The following is a 6,737-nucleotide window of genomic DNA, read 5'->3' as shown; positions in this document are numbered from 1 at the left end:
AAAAAAAAAAAAAAAAAAAGAACCTTACTTGTACTTTTTTTTTTTCTTTACTACAAAATTCAGCAGGTAGGTTCAGTAGGTTGTCTTCAACATCTGTTTATGTTTTACTTTGCATTGAAATGCCTGAAATGAATTGTTGTAGAGTATAAATCTATTTTGTCTTATATGCATTCCCTGATTGTTTTCAGCTGTAGAAAGTTAGGTTTGTAGTTCTCCACTCTGCCAATCAGTTTCAATTTTTGAAAGTCACAAGATTTCCATCATTATTAGATCAGCGAGTCAATTCGGTGTCTACAATGGGCACAAATTCAATAGCTTCCTTCATGCTACACAAAAGATAGGTTTGGCTTCATTTGGAAATCTGAGGTTCCTCTGAATTATGCCACAGCTTCCTTAGAAATGAAATAACTTGTAATCAGGATGTGAAATTCAGAATATTTTAATTAGTAAATGTCAAATATTTAATTTCCTGAAGGATGGAAAGCACAACTCTCCTTTTCCCCCCCACTCTGTAGTCTTCATTGTTTCAAAAAATACATACTGAAAAAAAGGAGGGACCTTTAAGACTCTGCAATATATGCAGAAAGAGTTCTGATATTGTATCTGTCTTAAAAGGAGCCTTTTATTACTTCAAGATTTGTATCTGCTATAAAATGATATCATTGACATATTTGAGATTGGGGGCAAAGCCATCTCAAAAGAGGACATGGGGTCTCATTTATCTGCCTCATCTAGGTGGGGGGTTGCCTGCTGTTTCTTTCCAAGATCATCTTCAGAAACTATCACAGGCATGTGACCCTCCCACTGGGCTCTAAAGAAAATGGGGTTTACCTTCAAAGTTCTCATGTTGCCTTTGAAGACATCGCCTCACTTTAACAAAGGTTATAACTTTCCTCCAGGGAGACTGATTTGAACAAATTTCATGCTGTGTGTTCAAGAAAAATCAAGACTCCTACAGCTTTCTAAAGTTGAAAGAAATGTTATTATCACTATTTCCTTACTTTTCTTTTGCTTTGTCAATGTCATTTTATTGTTGGAATATTTGTGGTTGGAGCAAGGCATTTATTTTTTATCCTTTATTTACAGATATGAATATATGGTTGGGACAGGGCGATGACTTTATAAGCTCACCTAGATTTTCAGTGGTGGAGACAGTATCATAGAAATTGCTTCTGAAGCATTCCAGTCTTTTCTCTTATGTTTCAGACTTGAGCTAAATAGCACTGCCCTCCAAACAAACACTGAATTGATATGCTGTCTGGATATGGGATTATTATCACCAGGTCTTCTTGACAGGAAAAATATCGTGTTGATATTTAGTCTCCATATTGAACAACTATTCTGGGATGTGTGACTAGGAAACTCGAGGGAGGACCAGTTGATGCTGTTAATTTTCAAAGGAGAAAATGTGGGCAGGATTGGCTTGCAGAACCATGTGTTCTGGTGTGAATTGAGTAATTCCATTTTGAAAGAGTGCATGAGTTATTTGAACTTTATATACTTCAATTAAATGCCAGAAAATGGGATGAAAAGACTTACTAAAAACCAGAAACCAGATGCTTGTTCTTCAGGCCTCTTGGGGCATTAAAAACAAACATCACAACAAAAGACATTTGGGTTTGGTGTGCTTCACTGATGGGTGATTTGGGAGACCTTTTGCTTCTTGACAGTGGAAGCGAGGATTGAGAGATGCCTGGTTTGAGAAATAGCTAGATGATTGATCTTATATTCAGCAAATCTACTCTTGATTCATGTAAGGAGTGGTTTCAGTTTATTGAGGACAGAGGAAAGCATCTAGCAGGGGAAGATTTTCCTTTCTAAAATAAGTGGATAACATTGGCTCATTTTTACTCCATGTACAGAGAGTGGAGGTAGTTTGGAGAAACTCCATCTCTAACACTGAAACAACAATTCACATCACATTTGGGACTGGTGATTGTGTGCAGGATACTGTTCCAGGCTGGCTGGCAGCTGGGGGAGTCTTAGTGTCTGCCTTTTCTCAGGACCATGACCATGAGGACCATGATGTGACAGTGTAACATCTCCACAGAGTTTAGAGGGAGCTCCCTGCCTGGTGCAGGCTACACCAGCTGGAGTGACCTTGTGCTCATGGCAGGCTGTTCTCTGGTAACAGCAAGTATGAAGGCCTGTGCAGTCCACCACCTTCCTGTCTAAAGAATCAGGGTGCTCAGTGAGCCTCAAACCAAGTACATGGTATGGCCTTTGGATGTATTGTTCTTAATTGTTTTTAACATTGTAAGCAAATTTTTTGTGTAGGACAGATGGTCACAGAATTCTACCATGATTTTACATACAACCCCATCCATTAAAATGTGCACATTCATTTTGGTTTAAGAATATTTTCTTATTTTGACTTGACCATATCATAAAGTTGACAGCTATGAATAGAATTTTACTAAATCCAGATTGATGTATGGATTAGGATAAACTTTGTGCAGTAATATTTGTGCACCTGAAGTTCAGACTGTTACTTAATCATCCTGTATTAACCAAGTATACATAATTTCACAATTGGATTTAAGAATATAATCATTTATTTCATAAAATCCATAATATAGCATCACATTATAAAGGTAGAATTACCCTTCACATTTTTAAATATTCTGTTGATGAGAAACAGTTTATATACAACTTCAAGTTTGTCTGATCTTTGTAATTTAAACATGTCCTATTTGAAATAAAAATATTAGCATATCTCTTATATTTGATGCTGTACCTTAAAAGTAGTAAGCTGATGTTAATCTCTTTGTGGATGGTATCATTTGGTGAATATTATAAATTCTAGAGCTCTTGTAGGCTGAAATTGCATATGTTTAGCCAAACTTTGGAATTTTTGTTGTTGTTGTTAATTGTTGTTGATGTTATTAAATATAAACTTGAACCTCTTTTCTGTTTCAATCTTTGCTATTGAAAATGATTTTTCTTGCACTGTCTTAAAGCATCCAGCATCTTTGGGAACTGATGATCAAGGCCAGTACTTACATGTCATTCTCAGGGCAAAACATTTGAAGCTGTGGAAGTTGTAGAAGATTTCACATTTTCTGGAATTCCATTTCATTCTCTGGCAGTATTTTATAAATTCTTTATAATTTGCTTATTTTCTTATTTTCCATGTCTACAAAAGGTGGAGAATAGTAAACTTCTGTAAAGATTCCACATAATTAAGACTTTATTAGATAATTAGATTAGTTTTAAAAATAATTTTGAAATGTGAGCTCTAGAAATAATACCACAGAGAGGCCGTTTCTAAGACGTAGCTCTCATTGTCCAACTGCCGTGAGTGGTCATCCTCCATCAGGCTGTGTCTGACTTGCAAGGAGGGGCAGAAGCATGGAGACTCAGGAAGAAGTCTTGCTTACCCTGCAATGGCTACATTATGAGATCTGGTCCTGCGTAGGTTTGGGGTCACCTGAGGTCAGCTCTGCGTGGCTCAGTGGGGAAAACCTCAGTCTGTCTTTGTAGACAGATCTGGAGGGTAGATGATGTGTTCCAGGAAGCTCCAAAAGCTGTGATCTAGAATTCAAGCCAAATTAAAAACCATGGATCTCTAGCCACCTTCAGAATTTCAGCAAAGGGAATCCGTTTAGATTCTGCAGTTTTTGTTGATTAGCATGAATTATTTTAATTACTTACAAAGACCCTCACATTCCTCTTCTGTAAATGGGTATGGTGATAGCACCCACTCAGTAGAGCTGTCCTGAGTATTTCTGTATCTGACACATTTAGAGGAATGCCTGGCTCACGGAAAAAGGTCAATGGGTTTCTGCCTATACTATTACTATTATAATTACTGTAATAGTTATTCACACATGGAGCAGCAGCATTCAATTCCTTGTATTTTTAAGACTCTTCTGACAATGGGCAGGTGTAGTAGAAGAGTTTATCCATTATTTTTGATATTTTTATGAAGTATGTGCTATAAGCCAGGTCCTTTAAAAATACTGGGGCTACAATGAGAAGCAAAACCCAACTTGGTCCCTGACCTCATAGAGTCTACAGTCTACCAGGAATAATCAACATAATCTAATATTCAAACAAATAAATGTAAATGATAACTGGGATATAGGACAGAAAGACCAGAACCAGCGTGGGTCATGAGTTGATGTGTAAGGGTGACTGCTGTGTGACTACCAAAGGTTGGGGATGGAGGGAGGCCAGTCCAGGCAAAGAGTGATAATGGGGAACTGAGAGGACCCAGGTGGCTGGTATGGAGAGAAGGGGATGGGCTTGAGTGGTGTAAAGTAATGAACTGCTGTAATTAACCTGGTGTAGGCAGGGCACACCTAGAGAGTCTCCATATCCTGATACTCAAAGTGTGGTCCTCACACCACCCTCATCAGCATCATCTGGGAGCTGGTAAGAGATGCAGAATCTCAAGCCCCGCCCCACCACCCCCAAAGCTACTGGATCAGACTCTCTGCATGTGATTCATGTGCCCATTGAAGTCTGAGAAGCACTGTCTTCCAGAACATGTTAGGAAAACTGGTTTTTGTCTTTCAGGTCTCTGGAGGGTTTTATGTAGGCAGGTGACGCATCCACATGAGCGTTTTGAAAAGATCATTTGGGTCAGTGTGGCATTTTGAAGGGGAAAGGTGAGGATGTGGGGAAAGAAGGTAGGACCAACCTTATTTTGTATGGTTTGCTGTCTACTAATCCCTATTTGAAAACATTTTGGCTGTCACACTTTACTTAGTACATTACAGATTTGCAATTTTCATTTACAAATCACTAAGTTGTAAATTTTTCTTCTTGACTTATCCCAATTGATGACATAAGTGCTGTGCTTAGTTGTTCAGTCGTGTCTGACTCTTTGTGACCCCATGGACTGTAGCCCGCCAGACTCCTCTGTTCATGGGGATTCTCCAGGCAAGAATACTGGAGTGGGTTGCCATGCCCTCCTCCAGGGGACCTTCACAACCCAGGGATCAAACCCAGGTCTCCCACATTGCTTGTGGATTCTTTACTATCTGAACCACTAGGGAAGCCCAAGAATACTGGAGTGGGTAGCTCGTCTTATTCCAGCCAACAGGAAAGAGGAAAGACAATACCCCTGTCTTGGAAAATACTTCCTGGAAGTCACATTGACCATTTCAAAATTCATCCCATGGTCCAGAGCTTGACCACATGGCCTCACACAACTCTAGAAGAGACTGGGAAATGGTGTCTTTATTCTAAATGTAGGGTTCTGTTTCTAAGATCAAAGGAAAGAATAGATGCTGGGAGTCAGTCTCTTTCTCTACCAGAAACTCAGATGAGGCAGAGAGAGATTGCTTCTGTCTGGGTAGTCAAGGAAGGCTTCCTGAATGAGATGGAGTTTGAGTTACTTCTTTAAGGATTGGGATTTATGTAGATTGATGTGGGAGAAATAGTCTTGAACCATGATTTTGAAACTATGTGATAAAGTACCCCGTGACACTGCAGTGATTCACAGAGGCTGCTGGTAGTTTTCAATTTTTCAGGGAAAACTGGTGATACTTGACATTTTTTTGTTACCAAATGAAATACTAGCTTGACATAGTTCACACTTTCAATGTGGGATTGTGCTTTATTCCTTTTGAGGTCATTCTATCTTCGTAAATCTGGGTTCTTGGTGGTTGCTGTGTAGAAAGTTGTACCAGGCAAGAATCGACTTGGAACAGGCAATGTGTGGGGGTGTTTTTCAATCTGATTCTGAGGTTAAAGTGTTGAGCAGTGCTCAACAGATGCATACATCCCAAGATGGGAAGTAATCGTGGTTAAGAATGGCATGAAAATATTTAAAAATTTTAACTTATGTGTAGTAGTTTTTCAAATGTTTACCAAATTTTTAGGATATAAGTACTTACAAAATTGTTGGATGAAGCTACTTAACAAATGGAACCATTAGGCACTTCTTTTGGCCTAGGTCCACTGAAAATAGTATCTAGACACTGATGGTACCATGAACATAGAATGTCTGGGGATCACTGATGTATGGGGTTAACAGAGTTACAAGGCTACTTCTTTTAATGTCCTTAACATAGGTAGTGTTGAAAAATATTTACATGCTAGTAAAGTAATGCTCAAAATTCTCCAAGCCAGGCTTCAGCAATACATGAACGGTGAACTTCATGATGTTCAAGCTGGTTTTAGAAAAGGCAGAGGAACCAGAGATTAAATTGCCAACATCTGCTGGATCATGGAAAAAGTAAGAGTGTTCCAGAAAAACATCTATTTCTGCTTTATTGACTATGCCAAAGCCTTTGACTGTGTGGATCACAATAAACTGTGGAAAATTCTAAAAGAGATGGGAATACCAAAGCACCTGACCTGCCTCTTGAGAAATCTGTATGCAGGTCAGGAAGCAACAGTTAGAACTGGACATGGAACAACAGAGTGGTTCCAAATAGGAAAAGGAGTACGTCAAGGCTGTATATTGTCACCCTGCTTATTTAACTTATATGCAGAGTACATCATGAGAAACGCTGGACTGGAAGAAACACAAGCTGGAATCAAGATTGCTGGGAGAAATATCAATAACCTCACATATGCAGATGACACCACACTTATGGCAGAAAGTGAAGAGGAACTAAAAAGCCTCTTGATGAAAGTGAAAGAGGAGAGTGAAAAAGTTGGCTTAAAGCTCAACATTCAGAAAATGAAGATCATGGCATCCAGTCCCATCACTTCATGGGAAATAGATGGGGAACCAGTGGAAACAGTGTCAGACTTGATTTTTCTGGGCTCCAAAATCACTG

At 39.0% G+C, this 6,737-nt stretch overlaps 1 protein-coding gene across 1 annotated transcript in view; it reads left to right on the top strand.

The window, feature by feature from the left end:
- The window catches only part of CORIN (corin, serine peptidase), a 309,309-nt gene that overhangs the window by 43,148 nt on the left and 259,424 nt on the right, over positions 1-6,737 (top strand). The gene's annotated exons all lie outside the window — the stretch shown is intronic.

Source organism: Bison bison, unplaced genomic scaffold, assembly GCF_000754665.1.
Source record: "Bison bison bison isolate TAMUID 2011002044 unplaced genomic scaffold, Bison_UMD1.0 scf7180017864451, whole genome shotgun sequence".
NCBI classification, from domain to species: Eukaryota; Metazoa; Chordata; class Mammalia; order Artiodactyla; family Bovidae; genus Bison; species Bison bison.
This window is presented reverse-complemented; position numbering and strand designations above follow the sequence as displayed.